This window comes from Ambystoma mexicanum, chromosome 8 (assembly GCF_040938575.1).
Source record: "Ambystoma mexicanum isolate Mex_15411 chromosome 8, UKY_AmexF1_1, whole genome shotgun sequence".
In the NCBI taxonomy this organism is placed as follows: domain Eukaryota; kingdom Metazoa; phylum Chordata; class Amphibia; order Caudata; family Ambystomatidae; genus Ambystoma; species Ambystoma mexicanum.
Genome location: NC_090929.1, coordinates 464541338 through 464569217, shown reverse-complemented (window position 1 = coordinate 464569217; position 27880 = coordinate 464541338). Strand labels below are relative to the sequence as shown.

The 27880-nt window shown below is 45.6% G+C and overlaps 1 protein-coding gene across 3 annotated transcripts in view; it reads right to left on the bottom strand.

The window, feature by feature from the left end:
* Positions 1-27880, bottom strand: part of LOC138472085 (tyrosine-protein phosphatase non-receptor type 11-like) — a 532490-nt gene that overhangs the window by 270299 nt on the left and 234311 nt on the right. The gene's annotated exons all lie outside the window — the stretch shown is intronic.

Sequence of the window (27880 nt, the reverse complement as noted above, 5' to 3'; positions counted from 1 at the left end):
TTGTCCATAAAAGGGGAGGTCAACAAGGTTACTTAACTTGCAGGCTACCTACTTCCTGGTTATTAGTCATTGTCCACCAAAAGCTGACAGATTAATCCTCTTACAGTAAGACAGGTCAAAAGAAATATGCATGGACATGAACCACTTTTGTTTTGCATATTAAGGTCTGGTTACATATTCACATGCTTTGTATACTTCTGACACATTTTTTTAGGATAAACTACAAAAACATTTGCAGAAAAACAAAAATAGCTGTAGAGGGCGTCATCAAGTGCACGTCTGATCATACTTTTCTAGGATGCTGACCGTAACGTCACAGATCTGCTCGGCTCTGCACACTCTAATTATTGTGTAGAGCCATCACGTGAGATCAGCTGGTTATTCGCATCCTCCGACACCTCCCAGGGAGCGCCACATGTCTGACTCTAGAATAGACATCAGGCTGCAAATTGACATTCCCATTCTGGTTGAGTTGCTACAGCAGTCTAAACTGTACCCTTTTCCGGCATTGCAGCATGCTCCAGTCTTTCAAAGCGCTAGGAACTAGCAAGAGGGTTGCATGTTAGCACTATACAAAACATCTACATACAAAGTTCCATACACTAGAAGACTGTGTTCAAAGGAGCAGGCATGCATCACCTACCCTTGAACATGGGATCCATGCTTTATCCTGAACCTCCAGGTGAAAAGGAAGAGCAATTGAATCAGGGAACAATTAAAGTTGTGATTTTCCCCTTTATATGTCTGCCAATTAGCCCATCTACAATCCCAACTCAATTTGCCAATCCGCCTGCAGGAGAGTAGACTTTGAAATTAGACTGGGACAGTCTATGTTTGTGTTGGTGGTAGGTAGAAGGAGTGAACCCATATTCCTTCAGGTCCCAAAGCACAGACGACTAAAATGGCAGCAGTGTGATATATAAAATGCAATGGACAAATGTAATGACCGTTCACTTGGGTTTCTATTCACATTTTAGTCCCCATTGTAAGGAAGGCATGGTGTCAAACAGTGAAGACAGACGCACGTGATCACAGTTCAAGGGTGTTGATTGAACTTCAATGGGTAGCTTGAACGCCTATCTAAGCCTAAATCTAAGGATGGGAGCAAGCTACGACCATCAAATAGTAATAACACAGTCCTAGTCGTGTCTTTGTCAAAAATAAAAGGGCCTATTCTAATAAACCTATTGCCAATCCTTACTTCGAAATAAAATGGTGTGTGACAATAGTATATTCGAAAAGAAAAGTGTTCACAAAATAATATGTCAGGATAGTTGAGCAGTTGGCTTCCCTTCCTCACGTTTTCAGCAGGGATACATTCGAGCTTCGCACACACTCTGGCTTCTCTGCCACAATGATAAAGTTCAAAGAATAGGTTACAGGGCCTTCCGTCAAGGCCTCAATTTGTACAGTGCATAGGAGTAAAGCATACCCAAAAATGAAAGAGCCTTGGCCCAAACAGACATGTAAATAGATGTACCACAAGGATGTTATGGAAGAATAGCACCTAGATCCAGTCTTGCCTTTAAGAACTGTATTAATGGTAGTGCTGGCTAACTGGTAAAAAGACAATAAGGGGAGATGTTGCTGTGATCCTCTTAATTTGAAAAATAACTTTTTAAAGTGAAGTGAGACAAATCGCCCAAATGATATTTACACGTACGTTCTACTCAAACTTGGAGGACCAGAATAAAATGGAAACCAATGACGGTGATCAGGAGACTTCAGATCCACAGATTCCCCACCACTGCGGACTACAGGAATGTGTGCTAAAACCTTGGGGAGTGTAGAAGGATACAGTTATGCCACAATTCCACATGACAATCCAGACGTTTTTTCCTCCTGATTTCACATCAGAGTGCCATGCTTATGTTTGTGAACATAGTACCACGTATGAGGAAGGTTTACAAGGAAGGGCTGTGGCTTTAATGGAATAAAGCAGACTGCTTAATTGGGTCAAACCTGATCCAAAAAGGGACCAGCAACATCCGCCAAGTCATAATAACATTTGTACATTCACCCCATGCTCATCTAACCACAGCCCATTAAGGAACAACAAAGGCCCCAAGACCATGTCCCAGCCATGTCCCAGGTAGATTGTACTGGCCCAGGATACATATGCAAGTCGAAGTCAATCTGTGAATCTTCCCAAAAGGCTATTGGCAGAGATATCCCAAATTCGCCTCTACAACCAAAGCCCATTACAGAGATTATCTTTGAATGAAAAGCCATGGATTTTTGTTTTAGGGGAGTGAAAAATGTGGTTATCCAGATGTTTTGAACCATAACTCCCATGATGCCTCACCATTGACCAGGATGGGCCAGGTAGGTGTTGTAGTTCAAAACACACATGTAGCCTAAGGTTGCAGATCCCAGCAAACTAGAATTATCAAAAATTGGATTTCAATATACCCAGATTACTTTGGACTACATGAGCACTCACACCCTTTGGTCCAATAGTATCCAAAACATACCAAAAGTACTCATTCTAGATTTTTCTACAACATTATTTTGTTATAGTGCATGATACAGAGGACAGAGAGATGAAATAGAAAAGGAAGGTGTACTTTGTTCTTCTTGGCGCAGTTACAGCTAAGAAGGTAGCAGGTAAGTCTTAGATGTGTTGATAGCATATATTACAAAAGGAGTTTGGGAGACCCTCTACGGTGAACGAACATGGGTCAAATACCCTGATCTAAGGAATTCTTCCACTCAGGATGGTCTGGATAATAGTAGCATGTAGATGGTCCATGAGCTCCTGAATGATACTGACAGTTACACACCACTCAGAAAGAATCCTACCAAAGATCTTAGTCTCCACATCTCTGAGATGCTTACTTATGGTCTTCACAGGAGGTGGATATCAGGAAAGGAAGCAGAATTCCTTAACAGCAACCAACGATGGATTGCAACATTCTATGCTTTACCTAAAATTCACAAAGACCCAGTGAAGCCGTCTAGTAGACTGATCGTATCGGGGTGTGGTTCATTCTGGAGCCCATCTGTAAGTTTGTTGATAATCTCTTGAAACCTACCGAAGAGATACAATGCAAACTATCCAAATTTCCTACCAACATAATTTTGACCATAATAATCATCTTAGTTATGATGGATATAAAAACATTATATGCAAGCATTCCACAAGAATAAGCCATTGAATGCCTTCAAGAACATATAAATACATACAACATACAAACAGGTATCCCTCTAAACTTTATAGTGGAGCTGATGACTAGCATTATGTACAAACATTTTTATGTTCAACTGTCAGTTTTACTTACAAACCAAAAGGTACCGCAATGGGAGCTGCATTTGCTCTCAGCCTGGCCCTTTTATGTATGGCCAGTTATGTATCTCAGCATGTTCTATCTGATCAGAATCCCTTCAAAGAACAAGTATAATGCTTGAAAAGGTATATAGATGATGTGGTCTTTATTTGGGAGGACTCGGAGGAAATACTAAAAACCTTCTTCACTTAGCACAATGGCCACAACCAGAATATTTAATTCACAATGGAATACAGTCAATGAAATTTATTTCCTGGATCTCAAGATCAATCATCATAATGGAAAGCTGGAATGTAGTTTGTACTGCAAGACCAGCGATAGAAATACTCTTCTTCATTTCACCAGCAATCACCCGACCCGCAACAATGAAAATCTTCCATATAGCCAATATTTGAGAATTAGGATAAAGTATACATCTCTAGATGAATTAAACAAACATGCCGAAATGTTGGATGAAAGGTTGAAAGCAGGAAATTACTGTCTAGGTCTAGGAAACTGGCAAGATTTACAGCTAGACGGGCCTTCCTGACCCCCCCGCCCAAACACTGATCAGAACCAAGAGACTAACAATCAAATGACATGTGTCACTACGCAAGGCTCACATACTTTGAAATTTAAAAAACTGATATATAAATACTGGCACTGGTACATCTCAACCTCCCCGACAAACCCAGACCACGATTTGCCTTCAAAAAGAGCTACAAATGTACGAGAAGAACTGATGCACTTCCAGTTTATCAAAGAAGTGCCCGCACTGGGTTTTGGAACCTGCAAATTATTACAGGGCTTTTTCCATGTGGCAACTGCGTTACCTGTAAATTTACTAGAAAGAAGCAGGGTTTCAAATTGAGGGGAGCTGGGGGCTATTTAGCTCCTCCTTCTAGCATAGTAGAGCCTGGTTGGCTTAAAACCGACAGCTACCAAGAGCTACTTTTGACTCCTGGGGCAAACCTGTAAATGTGACAATAATTGAGTATTTGAGAATGTTAATAAAGAAGAATCAGAATGCATCCAATATAGATTAAACACAATGGTTCATACAAAATGGTCAAAAAGTTAATAGGAGCATCTCTGGTAGCTCCTGGTGCTCCTGCGGTAGCTCCTGCCTACAGGGTGATGCCCAACACCTACCAACTGGTTTTAGCTCCTGCTCAGCAAATATCATTTTCGCACCCTGAAGAAGCACACTTTTACAACAGGCCAAAGAACATGGACACTACGAAATACGGCCAACTGCAAAACAAGCTAAGCGGTCTATTATATTGAATGCCCATGTGGCCTACATTATGTGGGTCAAACAACAAGGGCAGTCCACATTAGGATTTCTGATCACTTATCAAAACATTTGCTGCAAGAATGAGATGGCACCTTTGGTGAAACACTATATTGAGCACCAACACACACCTAATGATCTACTTTGGTGGGTTTTGGACGTAGAGAAAAAGATTGCCAAATGTCCAAAGAAACCTACTGGAGAAAGAAACCAGATGGATTGACAGACTGGCTACATATAATCATGGACTGAATAAGGAATTTGCACCACCCATGTAGATACAGTCCAATCTATATATTTTCTGGTTTGCCTTATCATCTAGACACAGCCCTAACTATCTTACAGACGGGTGGTTATCTCCCAGCCCCCATTCAGTCATACCCAGCCTCAATCGTCATTACATCTAGATCAAACTGATATTAAACAGTTAGTAATTGATTGTGATAACATTTAATATAGTTTACCGCTTCTTTAAATTGGGGATATGACCATCTGACAGGAGGGTTCTCAAACAGGCGGTCCATAGCGAGTTCACACATGCCACTCCATGTTGACCCCACTCTCAGCATCCACAAACTATTGCAGTGGGACTCTCAATGTTATTGAATAGGTCTTAACAGCTATATACTTGCAGGTACATGGATTTTCCACCATCACAACCTTAGACCCTTTTAGACAGGTTTGACAGCTCTTTGTCTTATTGAATTACAACAAATACACTGCCCCAGTAGGTGAGGATGCATTGTTCCGAGCCAGCATCCTGTACCTTTCCTACAACTTAGGATGGCAACACCTTCACATTTACAAACTAATGTGACGAATGATCAGTGAGGGCCTAATCGGCATAATAACACAATACAGACTAGTGCGCTTGTTACGTGTCTTCCGTAAATACAATTAGTTGTCCAGGAAACAACGCACGCCCGTGCTCCCCGAAACAATGGGGCAAGCAAGACGTCCATAATGCGTTCAGCGTTTCTTTCGGTTTCACACACATGCATGTGCTTCCCGAACATTTGGCACAAGCACCACAGCGTCCCTAACAACGTGTTCATGATTACTCTCAGCTTGGCTGCAGTTGGTAGAGAATGCTAGAGACGAATGGCCTCTACTGCAAGGTCAGTTACTCCACATTGCCCTGCTTCCTTGCTCGCACCGCAGATGGAGGGCTCATCCTTAATGTTAAACATTGTTTTTTGTAGTTTACACGCTCAGAACATATTGGTACGAACAATAGTGAGGGACCCACAAGCGGTTAACGAACCGAACTGGTTTCATAAATGGGACACACGTTCTTATTCAGGTACTGATATGGGAATGTTTCTATACCGATTCTGCACTCCACAAATACACTTATCAGGGGCCCCTGTTCAATATGAATACACGATTTACACTCCCTCCACGACCCGTTGTAGACTATATTGACCAATATAACATACACTGCATCTCTAGCGCTGGTCATCGACTAATTCTATCCCCGGCAATAGCAGAGTAGGTCCAGCATTCCTAAATAAAGAACATGACTAGGTAAACGGAGATTCTGCTAGTCCCTTTTACAGCATTGCCCCTTGCTCCGATCCAGTTTCCATTATTTAGATTACCTCTCCAGACTTGTTAAGGGGGCCTGGTAGATCCACTACTCCAGCAGAACCAACTCCAGCCTCAATTCACCCCCGCAGTGATGGTCCGCCTGCCACCACTGGCCAACTGATAGAAGAATAGATGTCTGGAGCACCTTATCTCCTGTTGTGATTAGGGTGAGTTGCCCAGGGTGTTCAATTGGCTGCTGAAAACACTTCTGGTTAGTCTTTGACATGCTACTTAATTATACATAATACATTCACAGGGTCTTTGAACATGCCCTGATGAAAGCGATCAGATCTGAACTTAGGACCTCCGAAAAGTGCCAAGCACGGGTATCTGTGAACCTATTAGGATTATCCAGGGACCAACTTAATGTTACACACACGCAGGCAAAGAGACGCAAACACACAAAATGGACTCTCACAAATTGTAATTGAAGAAGAACAAGACTATGATGCAAAGAAACAATAACGTATATAAGACTCACATGATTGTTCACAAGTTTGAGTCAACTATTGTGGTTCTAAATCATTTGCTACATGTATTCGATTGTCTTAGTAATCATGTGGAGAAAATATTTTTGGGGATGAAAATATTTTGACTGATTCAATGAACAAATTATTTGAACTCATTGTTTGGATGAAATCAACTACTTACCACGTACTGAGTGGAATCATTTATTTTCTACCATACTTTAATTTCTAATTTTTCTTGATGTACTAATTTTTCTTGATGTACTAATCACATCTTTTGGGGCTTTTGACTTTTACACTATAAACCGCTGTTTAACTATCAATTACACTTACTGTATATATGATGTCTTATTTGTTTATAACATTTTTTTGATTTTGTAAATAGACATCACTTTCATCCACAAGTGATTGTTTAATGAACTCTGTGGGTTTTGGGTGTTATACCAGTTAAGATCAGCGGGGTATCGGTTAGAGATACCTGAATAATTGTTATCAATGTATGAAAAAGAAAATGTATAATGACCGATGGTGGAACCTTTTCTTTATTGTACAGTAAGTTTACCCCAGCCGCCATTGACAGAAGGGGTCAACCCTGATTTTTTTGTTGGCATGTAGACAGCACACCAGTACACCAGTACTAAGTCATTCTCTCTCCAATGGTCACTCCCAGAACACTTATGCAACCCACATACAGTTGGAAGCAGACCAGAAACCACGCTGCAAAGGAAGGGAGAGAACGTGTGGGAATGTAGGGAACCCCATGCAGCACCACAACCATTATCAAATGATTCACCACTCATTCCCACAACCTTGAGATCAATCAACCCCCACAAGTGTGCAGTGCACCCACACCCCTCTCACAGGAGGGGAGGTAGAGGAAAATCACCATCCCCACAAAGCATGATTTCAAAGACCACCATACAAACCAGGATTATACACATCAGCCTTCCATGAAAAACAGGGCATTACTCTCACTCCATCAAACTCTGGTACCACAACAAACCCATGCCACCCCAAAACACAAAATCAGAAGCAATTAGGAGTAACAACACATCACAAGACTGCACAGGCCAACAGGATACCCAGTCCATTGGCATACAATCAGACCAGCCAAAAGAGCAACTACACCTCAAAACAAACTACACTGACCGCCAAGGGCCCAACCTAACAGGCAGTGTGGTCTCACAGCTATAAAGAAGTGAGAACTTCCACCGCATCAGTGTACATGAAATACAGCGGGCACCACTGAAAAACACAGAGCACCAGAGGGTGTACGTATACACACACACACACACACACACACACACATCCCCCCCCCCCCCAAGCCAACACCGATAGCAAAACAAAGTAGCACTGTGCCCTCAACACCGTGGCTACCACAGCTTGCTAGGAAGTGGAACCCAGGAATATCTACAGTCATAAAACAATCGCTACACAACACATTAAGAAGCACATTAGGTCCTCAAGGCAGCAATTGAGTATTACACAGAATCCAGGCAACTGCAGACAAAGGTCTGCAAAGTGTCCTGGTGTCTCAAACCCCAAGTCTGCCAGGAAGCCATACCTACAGAGAAACCAAGGCAGAACCAAAAACACAAATACAAAACTAGACCCTAACCTATAGAAAGCCACAATCCACATCAAGATTTCCCCTATACACCCAAGCACAGAGGCAGAGCATCACCTATAATAAAGCAGACATTCCTGATTTCAGTAGAAAGATACTCAAGTCGACACAATGAATATGTTTCAAACACACCCGTAGCAGATGTTTGCAGGGTCAAAAACAATAGTGCATGAACATTTTAAGTGTTGCTTTTCATATTTCTACAGACACGATCCAATTTGTGTGCACTCGCTCATGTAAATAATCCTTAAAAATCAGAGCTTGGAGCACAAGGCGAAAAGTAATTTTACGTGATTGGGAGAAAACAGAGTAAACTGGAGTAGCGGTTGAAGGAGAGCCACCACAAGCGTACATCAGGTTAGTGAGACAAAACTAGTGAAGCCGTTACCTCAAGCAGGGGTACCTGGACCTTCTTCAAAGTAGCACAGTGGCCCTCCTTATTGGTTCCATTCACCTGCAGTTCCACTAAGAAGTTTCCCTAAAGACGGACAAGGACCGGCACAGCTTAGTTCAGATCTGTCGTGCGCAGTAGGGATGTTCACTGGCCGTATTGCAGGCCACATCATTCCAGCAACAGTCAAAAGTCAGTGAGCAACTTTGCTCTTGACATTCTATTTCACCACCAACCTGGTCCTTCTGCTTTGTTATGTTGAGCACAGGCCCATAACTTTAGTAGCGGTGCTCCCAGCTCCAGTCTATGTTCACCTACATACTCCAGTCACACGATGAGGCTCACTGTCAGGAACAAGACAAATTACAGTGAGGCAGTGCCACTCACCTGACTCTTCAATGACCATACACAAATTTCATGCTGTCTTGGTGTTTCCATAGTAAAGGGTGTTCAGTCAGGGCGCAGAGTACATCCAGATGAGGAAGGCAGTTGTAAATCAGGTATGAGCAGCATGATGGAAACTGCAGTACAGGTAGCATGCATAGAGAGCATGCTGCACATTGAGGAGGCAGGTAGGCAAGGTGGCAAAGGAAGATAGTTTTCCCATTTGGGGGTATGGATAGCCTTCAGGTTGTCTACCCACACAGCACTGGGCAGTGCACTAAAGGAACCAACACATTGCCATAGTAAAATGTGAGATACAGAGGACCCAGAGAATAAGTAGAAAAAGAAGTTGGCAAACCTAGGCCAAGTATTACTATGTATATGGACTTTTATTATTCATGTAAAGTATGACAAATTCCATGGTGTTGTCACCGCTTCCGAAGGTGGTGCTCATTCCCATGAGGCCAGGGTATTAAGGCCGCTACCTGATAGTTTCCATGGGAGAGGAACTCAGCGGGTGGATCTCATGGGAGGGGAGACCCCCTTTGGGACCAGTGACTACCACATCGGGCCAACGCGGTAGTCACACCCAACACAACCATGGTGCTTTTTTTGAGAGTTGCACCACAGTTCCTTCCTACCCTCATTCCTTTCACATTTACAGTCACATCCCATCTACTTTGCTAAAGGCTACTCCAATATGGAATACTGAGATGAGGAGGACTAGTGAGTTACCATTGCAATACTCACTTAGTACTGAGACAAGGAAGAGGACTAGCGAGTTATCATCCAAATACTCGCCTGGTACCGAGACAAGGAGAGAATGCGGAGCAATGCCGAGTCCACGTTAGAACCGCTTTCAGCAGTCTAGTGGTGCAAGGTCAGTGATTAGCAGAAGTAAGATAAAACCCCGCCCACTGTTTCTCGTCTCCCCCTCCCGAGCTTGGTCACAATTATAACACTTCATGCACTTTATCCACTTCCACTAGGAGAAATGTTGTCATGCCTAGTATTCTAGTTTTCTTTCTCAGTTTTGATCATTCAGAATCGGTTCCATGTGTTAATATCCCCACAAAAATAGCGCGATGCAAAAATATCGCCATATTTTTGCGGCGATATTGATCGATGGACCCTACATGGACACCCCCACAAGCCCTGCATTATTTTAAAATGTGCGGGGGACCTCCCCGCAACCACAAAATATCCCCCCCCCAAAAATATTGCCTATGGCGAGACAAACAGCCATATGTACGGCAATATTTTTGGTGGGGATATTTTGTAGGGATACCTCAGAACCTTCATGGCCTAAGAATGATTACTGGATTCCTTGGTTCCCTTCCCGCCTTGAAGTGCTTTGAAGCACTTCACCTGTGTAGAAGCACTGTATAAATAAACTATAAATAAACCAGGGACTGAGACCATAAAGAAAGGATTTGTAAGACTGGGGGAAAGACAGACATTTCTCGGTCAGCCAAGGAATGGCTGGAGTTAGATGGAGAATCTGACAATAACTGCCTTTTGGCCAGGGGCAGGGATACCCCCCTCTGGATCAAGAAGATGCCTCCTTTTTGTTTAGCTAGCGTAGGGTGTAAGGGACAGAGTTAGGATTTTGACACTGGGACCTCTACTTTGGACATTCAGGCACTAGTTCTTTCTGTTGAGGCAAGGAACACCCTCTTCGGTTAAGGCAAGTTAGGGTTTTCCTTTTCATTTTGTACCTTTGAATAAAAAGTGTATAGCCAATCTTACAAAAGGTACAAGGATGATCGGCTTGCAGTTTCTTTCCTGTAGAGCATTCATCCAATTAGGTTTGGGCCCGACACTTGCATGACAATGTCAGCACATCATGACTGGATTAATGTTCCTGTGATTTCAAAGACAGCTCTAGCTAAAAGGAATCCCCCCTCCACCCCTCTATGTTGCAGCTCTCTCCCATATCTTTCCTTATTTGCCCTCCACTGGGCTGGCTTCATTAGTCAAATAAATAATTTAAAAATTTTGTTTAGAACAAGCTGTTCAGTGGTGCTGCAACATACCCGGTTCCGCTTTCAACGGCCAGTGAGTTTGCGTTAAGCAATCAGGTGTGGAGTCCATGCCCCTGTCTGCATGCACCTTGTCCCATGTGCTCCTCATGTCTTCCGCTCTTCCTGCCACCTGCCCATGGTCATGCTCCACCAGTCCTTCCTCCAGCCCGCCTGCATGTTCCTTCTTCCAGACCCTGATGGTCTGGCGAATCAGAGAAGGCAAGTTTACAAACGTTTGCATCTCTTTGTGAGCATGCAAGAGTTTGAATGTGGGTGTATGCGTGCCTGTATGACATGCATTACTTACCGTAATAGCATTTCTGATGATTGTATCTGCTTAAATTCACATGCTCTGCATATAATCCGACATCCATTGGTAACCGCGGAGTATTGCATCTTGTCTTTCGGGGACCTAAAGGGGTCGCCGGCATAGGCGTGTCTGTAACAGTATCCCTATCATGACGTGTAGTGTACCCAAAATCCCTCACACGCCGTGGTCCCTCAGATTGTATTTTTTCTGCCATGAGGGAGCCCAAGGCTATAGTGAGTGAGTACATAAAGAGAGAAAGTAGTAAGACGTCTATGTTCCTTCCACCCCGAGCGGGGAGGTAGGCAGGGCACATGTGCATCTAAGCAGATACAATCATCAGAAATGCTATTACGGTAAGTAATCCATGTCTTCTGATGCTTGTTAATCTGCTTAGAATCACATGCTGTGCATAGACTAGCGAGCAGTACCCGGAGTTGGAGGTGGGTTGTGAGAAGGAACAGTAGAGAAAAGATGTCTTAGTACTGCTAGTCCCACCTGAGAATCAGACCTAGAATGAGTATCTAGGCAATAGTGTTTTGTAAAGGTGTGTACAGAACTCCAGGTTGCCGCTTTGCAAATGGATTTGAGGGGAACAATTGCAATGAATGCTATGGATGCCCCAGTGCCTCGAGTAGAATGTGCTCTAGGCTTGAAGGGCAGTTCTCTTTTATCAAGAGTGTAACATAGTGTGATGCATTTGACAATCCACCTTGAGATAGCTGATTTAGAGACAGGATCACCTTCTATACCTGCTGCCACTGAAACGAAAAATTGGTTTGTTTTCCTCAGTGGTTTAGTTTTTTCCAGGTAGAACATGACTGCCCTGCACACATCCAGCGTGTGTAGGGTTCTTTTGGCCATGCTAGTGGGATTCTGGAAAAAGTTAGGTAGTTCAATGGACTGGTTCACATGGAACTTGTATATGAATTTAGGCACAAATCTGGGGTGCGTGCGCAGAACTACCTTATCTTTGTGGACTGTAACAAAGGGGTCTAGAACAGAAAGTGACTGTAGTTCGCCAACTCTTCTGATAGAAGTGATAGCTACTAGGAAGGCCGTTTTAGAAGTCAAGTCTTTCAGACTTGCTTTATGCATAGGCTCAAAGGGAGCTCCCATGAGCCTGGTCAAACCACATTTAGGTCCCATGCAGGAGCTGGGTGAGAAACGGAAGGATAAATCCTCTTAACTCCTTCCATAAAGGCTTTAATCACCAGTATCTTCCACCACAACACTTTTTGTTGTGATGTGGTGTAGGCTGACAGAGCAGCCAGATGAACCTTTAGGGAATTGAAGACTAACCCAGTGTCCAACAGATGGGTTAGGTACAGCACAACGTGTGTGGGTGAGCAATCAATGGGATGGACGCCCTTGGAATTGCACCAGATGACAAAATGTTTCCGTTTGCTGGCATAGCAATAACGTGTGTTCGGTTTCCTAGCTTCCCCGAGTATGTCCATGCACCTCTGAGGGAGCTGTAGGTGTCCAAACTCTTTGACCTCAGGAGCCAAGCGGCTAAGTTCAAAGTTTGTAGGCATGGGTGTAGGGTCTCCCCCCCTGTCCTGAGACAACATGTTGTATGCGCACAGTAGTTTCACTGGTGTGGAGAGGGACATTTCCATCAGTTGAGCGAACCAAGTTTGGCGGGCCCACATGGGGGCCACCAGTATCATGGTAACTGGTTCCTGGTGCATCTTGTGCACTATTTTGTTGAGCAGGGGAGTCAGTGGGGGTGGGGGGGGGCAGCGTAGACACATTTCCCATACCAAGTATATGCACAACGCCATCATACCTAACAAGCGCATGGCTTTGCGCACCGTCACCTCCCGACTGGCCACATATTGAGGGATCTGAAAAAGCATGTTCTGAACCCTATCGTTGGAGGGGAAGACGAGACCGTCTTCTGTCTGAATTAGAGCTCCCAGAAATAGTTTTTTTTGACTGGGGACTAGACTGGATTTCTTTTCGTTGATTGAAAAACCCAGACTGAAGAGAAGATCTACTGTTTTCTGGGTGTTCGAAAAACATGTGTCAAATGAGCCCCGTGATGAGCCAGTCATCGAGGTAAGGGTAAACTGGGACAGTAAGTCTGCGCAGGTGTGCTGCAGCCACTACCAGGACTTTGGTAAACACCCTTGGTGCCGAGGCGATCCCGAATGGGAGTACCTTGAATTGGTAATGCCTGTCCTCTATCATGAACCTTAGATATTTTCTGTGTGCTGGCAACATTGAAATATGAAAGTATGCATCTTTCATGTCCAATGTTGACATATAATTCCCCTGTTTCAGCAATGGGATCACCTCCTGTAGTGTTACCATGCGAAACCTGTGGGGTTTTATGAACTTGTTCGCTGGGCGCAGGTCTAGAACTGGGCGCATGGTGAGGTCCTTTTTGGGTACAAGGAAGTAAACTGAATAAATACTCTCATTTACCTGAAGAATAGGGACGGCTTCTATGGCGTCCTTTCCCAGCAGTGCTTCCACCTCTTGATTCAGGATCTCCAGATGGTCCGGTGAAAGGCGCCGTGAGCGCGGCGTTCTGAATTGTGGAGGTCGGGTGAATTCCATGCAGTACCCGTGGGCGATCGTCTTTATGACCCACTGGTCTAAAGTTATCCCCTCCCATGCCATGAGGAAAGATGTTAATCGCCCCCCAGACCAGGGTGACATGGGAGGGGACCTGGATCTTGTGGTCATTTCTGACCAGAGGCTGTGGCTCCTCTGGGATTGGGCCCTCTACCTCCGACTTTGCTGCATTTCTGACCCCTTGGTAGTATGCTGTGTTGAAGTTCCCTGTGCCATAGTAGTTTTGACCAGCACGGGCTTGCCCTCGAAAGGACCGTCGAGAGTTAATACCTCTCTGGGGGAAAGGCTTCTGTGTGATCTGTTGCAGAGACTTAGAGTCTCATGCACTTTCTTAGCTGTTTCCAAGGCCTCATCCACCGCTTTCCCAAAGAGGTTAGATTCCTCATGGGCTTATTGATGAGGGAGGGTTGTGTTTCCGGTTTAAAACCTGAAGTACGTAGCCAACCGTGTCTTTTAAGTAGGGTCCCTTGGGCCAGAGACCTGCCTGCTGTTTCAGCCGTGTCCAGGGTGTTTTTCATCACATTCTGGTTAACTTGTCTTCCCTCGATTACAATGGAGAGAAGCTTGGATTTGGCGGGTTCAGGACCCTCTTGGAGGCCTTCCTGGAGCAGGTTCCACTGAGCGTCAGCATAGCTTGCCAATAGTGTGGTATTATTAGCAATCCACGTAGTGTATGCAGCAGCCGAAGTGACTTGTTTGCCTGGAGCATACAGTCTTTTGGATTCCTTGTCTGAAGGTGCTTCCCCCGTGGCAAGGGGTACCCCTGCCCTTTTCCGGGTGGTAGTCAATACCAACGAATCTGGGATGGCGTGCCCTCTAATGTATAGAGGGTCGGAAGGGGAAGGGTGAATTAGTTTTCCCACTCTTGGGTTCACTGCCCGAGTTTGAGCTAGTGATACCAATGAGGGGGCCAACCTTCTCTTGACAGAATTAAGGAGGGGATGGCTTGGCTAGATGGAGGCTTCTCCTTAAGGATATCCGCTACAAAATCCTGCTCAGGCACAGCCTCTTCAGTGGAGATTTGAAAGTGTTCAGCTGCTTTTTTCAACATGGAGTTGAAGGCCATTTGGTCATCTACAGGTGAGGCCTGGCGAGCCGGAGTGGACGGAGGAGAATTTAGGCACAAAACATCAGTGTCCTGATCTTGATGTGTCCATGGGTCTGTTCCTTCCCGTTGAGTTTCTTCCCAGTTGTCTGTGGCACCCTGCTGTTCCTCCTCATAATTCTGCAGAAATGAAGCTTCTTCCTCTTCATTATAAACGTCCCTATATTTGTCCATGTGGACAATGTCTTCCTGCTGGATGGGGACAGAAGACTGATCTTCTTGAAAATGAGAATAAAAATGGAGGCTAGGCTCTACCAGAGACCTTTGCGGGGATGGATGATCAGAAAAACTGAATATGTTCTCCAGCCGATCCATAAACCCCTTTGAATTTCTCTCTAGTCCATTTAGAGGACCCAGGCAGACCTACGGGTGGAAAAACTACGTTTTCCGCCCTAAGGCACTGAAAAGGGTCTCTTAGGGTGTCGGAAAGAGGCTTCTGACTATCTTCATACGTATTTTAAGAATCGGGATCCCAAACCGCATCTGAAGATTTTTCCGCGGCTTGTCCCATGACTTTAGGTGGAACCGGAGTAAGACCCACCGCAATTCTTTCGATACGGTCTTCGATAATCGCCGAATCGGTGTGAGATAGTTGCTCCGATGGTCTATCGGTAGGTGTATTACCTTCCGCGGCGCTATAGGGTCTACGGTTGGTTTCTCAGGTAGAGGGTTAGTCGTAGGTTTTGGGCCTACCGCGGCCTTTCGGGACCGTCGCAGCGTCAGATTTCTGCGCTTCCAAGTGTGAAGTTTTAGGAGTAGCGCCGTTACTTAATTTTGGTTGCCCAGTCGCAAGACGCTGCTGTGGATGTGGGGAAGGCTTTGGATCCGAGCGATCCGAGGAAACCGTAGACATTTTTAGCTGCCCTGTTGGCACTTTCACTTTTTTCGATGAAGACGTCGAAAATGGTGTAGGGGTTGTCTTCTTAGTGTGATGCGTTTGTACGCCCCTGTTGCCGGGTGTTATCCCTGAAGCGAGACCCGAGGTCAGGCCTTAAAGGGTCGGGGACGGGCGTGGCGGACCTAGAAGTGTCCGCCTCGAGGTCTATAACATCCGCAACGGATGTTTGGTCATCCGAGGTGCACCCGTCACTCAGCGGGTGTGGTGGTGGGGGAACGGGGGTTCCACCTGCGACATACCATACGCGGCCCACCGCTTTACACGTCGCTCATTGAGGGTCTTAGCCCTTAGGAGTTTGCAGGCCGTACACCACTTTTTGACGTGCTTTAGGGGAAGACAGGCGTTGCACGTCCTGTGTTCGTCCTTCCAAGGATATCTGACCCTACACTTAGGGCAGAATCTAAAAGGAGTCCTTTCCATAGCCAAAGGGAAAGATGACCAGACCGAAAGGGAAAAGAGGGGAAAGGAGGAAAGACATACCGACAATATGGCCACCCCGACCCCACTCTCCCTACTGTACAGGTCAGCCAGAGGGCCAGACCACGTGGAAAATCCAGCCGCCGGATCTTAGGTGCCGAAATCCACAGCCGTAGACGAATTCCCTGCAGTCTTCGTCGAAGATGTTCTTGTGACCGACGTGCCTTAACGGGGAATAACCGACAAGTCGGTATAAGATAAACAATGTCTCTTTTATAAGAGCTCCGCTATAGGGCAAGCAGTTATCTGGGTGGAAAAAAACAATCTGAGGGACCTCGGCGCATGAGGGATTTTGGGTACACTACACGTCACGTTAGGGATAGTGTTACAGACACGCCTATGCCGACGTCCCCTTTCTGTCCCCGAAAGACAAGATGCAATACTCTGCGGTTACCACTGGATGTCGGACTATATGCACAGCATGTGATTCTAAGCAGATTAACAAGCATCAGAAGTATTATTAGAGGTCTGTGTGGAATAGGTGTGAAAGTGTGACTAAGTGCGCATTTGCAAGTGTGATGGTTGGATGAGTTTGGGCGGGAAGCGACAGGGTTGCCTGCACCAGCATCATGACAATGACTGCATAACTTTTGTGAGCAGCATCATGAGCATGCTTCTCGGTGGGAATGCTACCATATATTGTGTCGGGAAGATTATGAAAGTGGCTACCAATGACGACGCCTGCATTTATTGTGGGCACAGTATTCGCAAAATGATTTACATGGACAATGCAAGCCTATATTTTGACCGCAGACATAAGGAAAATCCTGTGTATGATTCATGACCTTTCATTTATTGGATTGTTGGTAACATGGGAACCAGTTTTAAGTTTATGGCTTTATATCCAAGTTTGCAAAAAATAGTGTGCACAGTAAAATGTGACTTTTCAACCAATTACTTTCTCAGAGGGAACCAACCTGCACCTTCTACATTACTCGGGCGTCCTTCACTCCACCTGGTCACTGGCACTATTTAATGCACCTCCAATGAAAATGTTCACCAGCCAACCACTGTCCTTGAATCATTTAGAATGCTACACCCCTCTCAGAAGCCATCTGCGCCCCCTCTCCATCCAGGAACCAAAAGTTGCACCTACCACTGTGTGGTTAACGGAACAACCGTATCAACTGCATACATCCCGGGACAGAGCTTCCGATTGCCTTTAACCCCGCAAATCAAACCGTAGAAGCATGTACAGAGGCTGCTACTGAAAGACCTTAATGCATCTGAGAATTTGCTTAGTTAGCACATGCACCATTCATCACATACCCTTTATCAATGTGTTGCATGAGCGTACATTTCCTGCCCACTGAATTGTAAATCATGAGATCTCGTGGCACAGCCTTGAAATAGGCTTCACACGGCTATCCTCAAACTCACGCATTCACCAGCCCTGAGTCTCATTAACTTTCCCATGCTCACACTTGTGTATCCATCTCTGCACATGCTAATTCAGAAATCCATTCATCCAGACCACATGTATGCACTTATTCACTCAGATACTCACACTATCATATGCCCTTAAACTTGTATTCCTCCCTTTACCTTCATAATCTGGCATTCATACCTCCAGTACCATACCCTTACTCATTCATCTATTCTCAATCATTTACTCATCTTTGCATGTACACATTATTCAATCCTCACATCTGTATTAATTCATCCCCCCCCAATGGATAGCAGCTTAGCAGATCACCACATCCTCACTAACAGCTAGTCTTCAAACAAAACCCAGAGCCTGTTCTGTACCCAACAATGGATTACGATGTATGATAGGATTTTGTAATAGAATGGTCAACAAATGCTGTATGGCGCCATTTTCTTTTCTCACCAATACAACCCGATACCAACCACACATTTTCTGTCTGTCTATGCAAATTGGGTTACATATGTATGTTTAATGCATTTAATACAGAATGTACTTGGATGGAGACTTATTGTTTTGTAAATGACTATGGCGGAAACACTTGTCAACATAGGCACACATATGAAATCTAATTTGGTCTTTCGAGACCCCTATTATTGCAAATTAAATAACTAAAAACTAAAACAAAGTACTTTTTACTCAGAATTGAATGTGGGAAATACTGACAGGCTTGGCGTAACCTAGGGGCGCACCACTTTACTCATTGATTAAAACATAAGGTGTGGTTATACCTTAAGTGTTCTACAGGTGCGACTGGCTCACTGTCACTTTCTTTGGATTCTGAGACACCCAAGTCGCAGGGAGATAGTAAATATACCCATCTATCTAACCCTGTAGTATTTTATTAAGAAAGCTGGGCCAATGGGAATGCCTTGCCCAAAAAGGAAGGCAATTCAGCAAACACCCCATCAACTTCCAGAGTTGATGCAAGAGGAAATGGAATAGATACTAAAAAAGTGCCTCTCAGAAATATTCACAATTGTTCTGGAACATAACCCTGAATGGACATTGAGGTTTTGCAATGATTTCTGGAAAATTGCTAGCCACTCTGAAATGGATGCATGCCACATGAAGTGCAGGATTATCACCACCCTGGATCTAACAAAAGGCCTCTGGCAGGTGCCATCACCATCCAAAGGATAAGGAAAGACTGCCACTGCAAACTCAACACAGGTTTATCCATTTTGTAGTGTTACTATTTGGCCTATAATGTGCACCCCAAATTTCTGGTGATTATGGACCATCTCTCATAAGAGCAAAGACTAAGCAGGAACGACATCTTAAGCAGTCAAAATTGAGAAAACACATGGAACATTTCAGACTGGTTGGTGACAAGGTTTGCAAAACAGGTCTCAACGCCAGTCATGTAGGAAATGGTCATGATAAAAGCCATAATATTACAAAATATGTCATGCAAAATGTTGCCATCCTGAAATTAACAGGATAATATAAATAAACTGTCCCTAGTTTTCCACCAGGACAAGCATCCTCATGACGATGTTGTCCAATAAACAATCCCTTGAAGAAGAACAAGTTGTCCCTCCTGGCTTTTCAAAATGTGAAGCATAATTGGTCATTCTCCACTTTTAAGTATGCCCAGCATCAATCATTCCTTTCTCCTACAGACATCTCCTGGCCACCAAATTGACGAAGCAAGCTCTCCTCAGCCTTCAACAGCCTCACACAGCACAAGAAAGACCAAACGCAGGAGAGAGGTAACATCCTCGACCTAATGCCTTCCCTCCACTACAGCTCTCCTGTCCCGCTTGGATGGTCTGACCTCCTGGCCGTGCCTTTCAACATCCTGCACACCACCCCAGTGAAGCATTTCCAACAGAAAACCATCAGACAAACCTTCAGGTTGTTCAAGAACTTCCCTCATGGAAGATCTTGCCAACCTCAAAACTCACATGGACCGAACACCCCCAACCGAACTGCAACTCTTTGCTGGAAGAACTCAACGGGACCCTCTCAGCCTCCCATTGACTGACACGTGCCTTTGAAACAACCCACCTGCAAACTGAAACTGTCAGCACCCTGTTAAATGCAAGAACTCAACCTCAGCAAAAGAGTAATTAGGAAACGATAAAACATGATGCTGCTCCAGGACTGCATCCAACCTGGCGCTCCTCAAGGAACTCTGAGCAACCCGCTGACAATTACTCAACGGGAATGAGTAAAATGCTGAATGTACGTTTAGTGTGCATAGTAGATTTGATCGAGGCCCATAATATCGAACAGGGGAGCGGGGGCTGCAGGGATGTCCCGCTCCACCAGTTCGGTATTATGGGCTGCAGGAGTTGCCGGGGTGTCCCCTGCATACATCGAAGGCAGTGCGGGGGACAAACAGGCAATATCCTAAAAGATCAATTACAAAATGCAGGCAAGTGGGCTCTGTCATTTTGTAATTCGACCTTTTGTGATACGTTCTTCTAACGTACATCCCTAATCAACACAGCCAAGGCCTCCTACTATCAGACCACCATAGCAGAAGCAGACAACAAAAGCAGAGCCCTCTTCAAAGGGGTCAAGCACTGCGTCAAACCCGCTACCCAACCCTGCCATACCATACTCCACTGAAAAAACACTAGCACCTTCATCGACAAAATCAGTAAGATTCGCCAGCACAGACAACAGCTCTACATCCACAGATCCACCTCACATCCCTCTTTGCGAAATTCCCCCACACTGGACAACATTCAAGACACTCTCTACAGAGCACTGTGAGGAGTCAGCAATGAGAGCCGGACACAAGATTGTCATGTTGTGGCAACAGACATTTTTGAAATGAAAATGGGTTGGGAAAATACCTCTCTGACCTTATTCTAAAAAGGAATTTCACCTACATAAAAAAACAACCAAAAACTAAGATCCGTCTGTCAGGTTGCCAATAACTGAAAAGAATTTCTTGTGTCCAAAACTTCCTATCCTGACCATCACACTATAAATAAAACAAAGGGTGAAAGGAAATGTCTTTAACCTGATATTGGCCCAACAAAAAGTGTTCACAGCTGAAAATCAGAATAGCTAGAACAGAAATGTTCACCAAGGTGAAAAACCTTGTATCCAGGGGGCGATCCCCTTCCCCTGGATTCTTAAGTAGGATGGCAATTGTATCTTTTACTAACAGTTCCTTTTTGCCTCCCCTTGATTCATAAAGTTCCTGTTTAGGCAGCAAGTTATGTAACAGTCTTTTTTTAACACAAATACCTCCTGTTTAGAAAAGACTGTCCGCCTTTATTATTTCTGGTAGCTTTGCAAATCGCCTGATACTCCCATGCAATTTCAAACTTCCTGGTATACTCCCCTGCCAGGACTCCTCTTTCAAATCAAACTGCCTGGTGTACTCTCCCGCCATTACTTCTCTTATGACTTCACTGCCTGGAATACTCCCTTACCAGGACTTTTTATGTGTTTCAAAAACCTAGTATCCTTCCCTTGCCAGGTCTTGTGTATTTCAAAGTTCATCTGTATCACCAAAATTGTATGTGTTGTTCTTGGTTTGGTATATACGCCTGTGATAATGTTCATGATAATGTTCACTCAAACGTTGCCCAACACTTGCATTGCAAAGATCTGTAGCTCACTGGTGTTTTCTGTACTTTGCATTTTCTGCATTCAAACAATCTCCTTAGTCTTAGCAATGATATCACATGCAAACTGTTGTTGGTGCGGTCGCCAGAATGTCCCAGGGTCCCCACTGGCTTCGGGTTAGCTCACGAGTTCTACAGTGTCTCCGGTTCACGCTTCTGCAGTGAGGCTCTTTCACTCGATTCCTACGCTGGAGTGTGCAGACGTCCTTCTGGCTTCCACGGTTACAAGCCTGCTTCCCTTCAGGTACAGGTATGGTAAACGCTGCCTCTTCAAACTGCCGAGAGCCCAGTAACTCTTGTGGTTCCCAGCGTCTCCACAGCACTTCCTGCTTAAGCACTGCATTTTTCCTTCGAGCTCAGCGGTCTCCTTCGCTTTACCACTCCGATACATGTTTCTCGCACTAGAAAGCCTCGCATTCAAGCCAATGGGCCTCATTACGAGTCCGGCGGTAACCTGCCAGTTTTTCCGGCTCGGTTACCGCCAAACTCGTATTACCATTCCGCCTCTGTGATTCCCGGAATTACCGGGGCATTACAACCCCTGTGACCGGGGCACTACAACCCCGGTGTCCAATAGAACTCAATGGGAATGGGGACCATGGAAGCAATGGCACCATCTTGTGATGGTGCCGGTGTGTCCACGTCCGCCTGCAGGCAGGCAGTGTTAAACCCGCCAGGTTAGACCTGGCGGGATTGACACCTCCGCCTGCAGGACTCGAGATCACCCGGTATGGAAACCACGGTGGCGGCGGGTTTACCGCCACTGTTATTTCCATACCGGGTGACTTGTAATGAGGCCCAATGTCTTCTCCTGCACCCCCACTCAAAGTTTGGTTACCATCAAAGTCAACAGGTCTCACCCAGGCTGGGTAAGACACCCAACTTTCCTTGGTCTCCCCTTCAGTGAGGGATCCTGCAGTCTCTTCTGGGCTGGGGCACTGGGAAGGTTACCCTTCCTGTTGGAGGAGGCAGACTGTTCCCCTTGACACCTCTAGTACTTTCCAGCTCCCCACAGGCAGTTGGGAGGCAAGGGCTTCCCCTCTCTTGGCACTGGAGTATGCAGCCCTTCCTTCTCCAGCACAAGATTTCTGCAGCAAGGTCCACCAGGGACTGCTCGTACACTACTCGAGTCTTTCCACCTTTCTATATGGGCTCTGGCCAATAAGATTTGGGGAAGGGCTAGACTGCCGACAGAGGGCAGTGTGAGAAACCAGGTGGTGTCTCACCCAGTAGTCCCAAGGGGTCACTCAGGTGGCCAGGGCATGAACATTGCCTCTGGATCCAGACCCTGGGGGTGGACAAGTGCAAAATTATCACCTGGGTGAGGGGTCTTCGGAAAGTGGTGGTGAGACAGCTGATTACTCAATTTTTTGAACTTTCAATCCCCTCCTATTTTTTAGGATCCAATGTCCCAACTACCGGCCAAGCCCCTTTCTTTACAAAGGGTGACAGAGTAACAAGACTAAATCTTGTACATCATACTGACATGTCCAGCTAATCGGGTCAGGCACTTTACTTCAAGTACATACACCTGATTCCAATTAGCTCTCCTCACATGGATAAAAAGGCAGAACCTAAAGACACTCCGATCAAGGTGGAACACGAGTACGAGCAGAACTTCTGGGCCGAAGTCCAACCTACTTGAGCACAGCGACGGACCAAGGGATGAGAGCAGCAGGTAAAAACCCCAAGAGTTCCCTACAGGAGGATGTTGCTTCCACAAGGCCACGAAAGACATGTGGAGAAGGCCAGATCCCAATATCGAAAACTGCATTGTGTTCCAAGGACGCCACCAACCCTCTCGAGTGAACAGCAGAGTTGAGGAGGCAAGACCGAGTCTGTGGTACTAACCTTGACTCGTAAATTCGAAATCGAAAAAGCAAGAAAGAACCGCACACAGCCTGTGAGTTGGCAAGCGACCTGAGAGACCGGTGAATGCTAAGAAAGAATGAAGTTTGCAACAATATATCACAAGTGAAAGGCTGCACGCATGTGGATGAGATGCAAGGAAAGGTAGACATGTGACTGACCTCTAAAATAGAAACAGCTGTGGAACCAGCGATACTGAGTAATGGAGTGGTCCAGCGAAGAGGAGTAGCCCACTTGAAAGTCTCTGTGAAAGGTGCATTGTTTGAGGCGATAAGAATGAATGAATTATAAACGCGAAAGTGAATGAAGTTAACCAGAGAGAAGGGGAGAGGAAAAGCTGAACATTGAATTCTGAGTCAAAGTGGTCCTGCGGTGGTCTGTAAAGAAGCCCCCAATATCAAAGGTCCTCTACATCCGAAATGCGGTCTGAGTCCGACTGAGGGAGACCTAAAGAATAAAAAGCTTGGGGAAGGGAGCCCCAGCAAATGTCGTTGAACTGTGAAAGGTCCGAGCCCAGCAGAGGGGGGACCAACGTTGAAATTTTGGTTGGTTGAAGGGGTCTGAGCCAGACAGAGGGGAACAGGTGTGAACTTATTGTTTTAATATTTGAGGCAGACTGGCGCAAGAACCTTTAACATGGAAGGCCAGGCGGACCTCGATCCACGTTCCGAACTGTTTCAGTGTTCAAGCCCGAGCCAGAGTGTGTTATCCTGCCTATAGAGACTGCCCTATTTCGTGCTGTCTCACCGTGGGGAGAAGAGCTGATTCAGCCAGACTTATTCTTTGTTGAACACCAATGTTCCTTTTATATACATACCCCTTTACACATTTTTTTGTATTCATATGGGTCAGGCCTTAGATTGTTAGCATAGGCCATTTTGATTTGACAGACAACTAAGACTGTTTTCTTTATTATTTGATGGCCGAGACGACTCCCATCCTAGTTATAGGGCAAAGTAGGAGTTTTTCCAAACCCCACTAAGTTAAAGGTTTTACACATTTTTTTATTTTGTGTCAGTGTCATACTTGTGATGCCATGCCTCCCCTGAAGAAGTGATCATCATTACTCCTCTTCCTCGTCATCGTCCCAGTGTTGTGGGGATTGTGGGAACAGTAATGCCTTTTTGAGAATACTTTGTAAATGTTTGTAATAGGTTTTACAGGCCAACTATGTTTGAAAGAAGAGCATGTGGAGCTGGGAAAAGCGTCTTTTTATAATTTTACAAGGACAGTTAGTTGTGAGTAGGCTTTTGGGAAAAGACCAAGGCTTTCCACTATTCTCTATTGGTGAAAGAAGGAAGATATCAAAATAGGCCATTCGTTTGTTGCAAATGGAGGATTCATCCTGAAAGGGGGATACTGCGTCTCACCCAATGGAGTCAGGATATCTCCCCGTAGGTTGTCTCCCCCTATGTGATCCTCCCTCATACAGCCAACCGCAGGGTCAGGATCTGGTAGCGGCTGCCGTCCCCATGCCACATCGGAGGAGGTCAACCCTGGGAAGCAGTGGCAAGTCCACAGGATTCATCACAGGACTTGGTAGAAACCCTGGCCCTCAAAGAAACATCCTACATAAAACATCCTCCCAGCATCCATCCTCGAGAACATCCATGCAGAAGCTCTCCTTCCCTACCTGAAGATCAACAGCTCCCTAACTCAAGGCACCTTTCCATCAACCCTAAAGACAGGGCAAATCCTCCCTCTACTAAAGAAACCTACTCTGGATCCCGACGAACTAGGTAACTATCGCCCATCTGCCCTTCCTAGGTAAGAGCTGCAGCAACACATCAACACCAACAATCTCCTCCAAACCTATCAATCCGGGTTCAGACCCAGATGCAGCACAGACACAGCAACCATACAGGTGTACGACAGCACCCTCAACATCCCTGAAAACTGCCACACCGGCCTCCCGGTTCTACTCGACCTCACGGCCGATTTCAACACAAAAGAGCAGGCACTCACGGACACCCGGCATAGGGATCAGCAACCTTGTCCTAGCTGGTTCAAGTCCTACCTCACCAAATGCCAGCGATTTGTTCAGATGGACTCCTTTAGATCACCAATGCTACCCGTCACCTATGGAGTCCCGCAGGGTTTCATCCTCTCCCCAGTGATCTTCAATCTATACATGGAGCCAATGGGAGTACTCCTAGCCACACACAACATCTGCATCCACCAATACGCTGACTACCTACAGCTATACCTAAAGTCTACTCCATCAATGACATCCACTGGTTGAAAACCTGCCTCTCGCTGATCCAATCTTTGATGTCCAGTGCATACTTTAAGCTCAATCCCTCCAAGACAGAATTCCTACTCCTCACCAACACCGAGCACCCAGACATACAGACCTGGCTATCAACCAGGAACCCGGAGGGCTTTACCTCCGAGCTAACCTCCTGCATCAAGTCCCTCAGGTTCCCCAAACACCTCTCCTTGAAGACACATATAGCTAGGAAAACTCAGAAAGCTTGGTGTCATCAGCTCTCCCTCCTGCAGAAAGTCAGGCCCTTCCTCCCTCCAGACAGCTTTAGATCCACTGTTCAAGCACAGGTGCTATCCAAACTGGATGGGGGCAATGCCTTCCTCTAAGGCCACCCGTCGTCCTCTCTTGTGCCCTTGAGGCATGTCTTAAACGCGACTGCATGCCTCATTAAGGGTCTACACACATACAACCACATTACCCCAGCCCTCATTAACCTTCACTGGCTCCCACTGCAAACAGAAATCATCTTCAAGTCTTGCTACATCATCTATAAGGCAGTCACCCTCAAGTCAGCCAGTTACCTCGCAGAGAAACTCTGCTTCTCTGGTGAGAAGTGCACCACCAGAAGGCAGGATAAGAGTCTCTCCTCCTCAACACCTAGGCCATCACGCCACCCCTCCTGTGCCACCTAGCTCACTAGATGCCATCTGTCCCTCTGCTGCCCGCCACAGCTGTAATCCTCCTCTGTGCCATTGTATATCTGTTCCGTTACCTCTGGAAAGCGCTCTGTTATTCACCTATATGGTTGTATACTTCTGTAAAGCACTTCATTGCTTCTCGAAGCAGGTTTGGGTTTGGGTGTTGCAAATCAAACACAAACAAGAGAAATCAATGCTTTATAGCAGCCAGAAACCATTCAAAAGGCCACATATTCTAGGAATGGAGAGGAGTGGTTGGCCACCAGCCTCGGAACGTATTATTAAACGCTTAGTCTGGCTTGCTAGAAGTGATGATACAAATTCAAGGATATTAACATCATGTTTGGCATTACAACTCTTTCATGTTGACATGACTTAGTATATGAAAGCAAACCAATGTAGATTTTCTATTGCGCATTTGCCCTCCTTTTGTGAGGCCAAATGAGATGTGAAAGCTAGGGGAGACAGTGTTTGGACAAGTGCCTAAATACTATCCCAACTGGAGTGCTAACAGAGGAAAGCAGTAACCACTTTCAAGCACCACTTCCCTTTCAATGATCAGGGGAATAGATCCACATTGCTGCAGATAAAATGAAGGACTAAGAAGGATGAAAGGCAAAGAAGGGTTGGCACAGTCCTACAGAAACTGGGTTTTGTGCATTATTCGCCTTTTCCCAGATTGTGCAATAATTCTTTCAGCTGATGGTGGAATCCCACTCTATCCAGATGCTCTTCTCTATAGTAACCAATAATGCTACAGGCCCACTGAGCATGATCACCTGCTCTATAGCCTCTGTTGCAGTTCCCGAAGTCATTAATTGGCCAGTGACTACTGTAGTACTGTCTTGCATTCTGTAAGGTGCCTGTAATAAAAAGGATTATGAAATTACGACTCTACGTCCAAAACACGGCAGTTAAAGGGTACATGACCAAAAGACTTTTTCAGGCCAATATTGGGAGGCCTTCAAGTGGGGAAATGGCTATTTTTGGGGGCGGCGGAGGGAGTTCACCCCTCCCTTAGCCCATGAGCCCCTGCCACTATCCGCTCCCTGTCCCCACCTTCTCCCGCGCTGGCAGAATGTTCTTCCCCACCACATATTGAGTGCCCCCACCATGCACACATCAACGCACACCATCTTCTCCCCACGCCGGTGTCTTCCCTTTTCTGGGCCACTATAAAGACTGGCCAGTTAGCCCCTCTGCACACTCATGTGCGGTGTGAGGCAGGGCTCTGCCTCAGCGGTCTTCTGTGGCCTACAGTATGGGGTCTCTAATGCCAGACACTGCATACTGAAATTCCTGAAGAATCTCTTGTATTCAATAGCTGTCCCGATTTATAGGTTTCATTGATATTCTGTCCGTTTTTATGTTCTGCTATTTGTAATGTGAACACTTGTCCATGAGGCCTGGCTTGCACTTTATAAAGCTTCAAATATAAATAAATCACTGCCACGACGAGCACAGCTTATGCTCTTTCCTGCCAAGTTTAGCTTGGGACACCTTGGCAAACGTAAAATGACCATCATGGGTGCATCGAGCACTGCAATGAACTGCTGTGGGTCCCCCAATTTATGAGGTGCTCGACCAATTGATTGGCAAGCAGAAGCCTCAATGCCTTGCGCCCACATTTACTGCAGGGAGTAAGGCAGCCGCAGCTCAGAGCCACTGC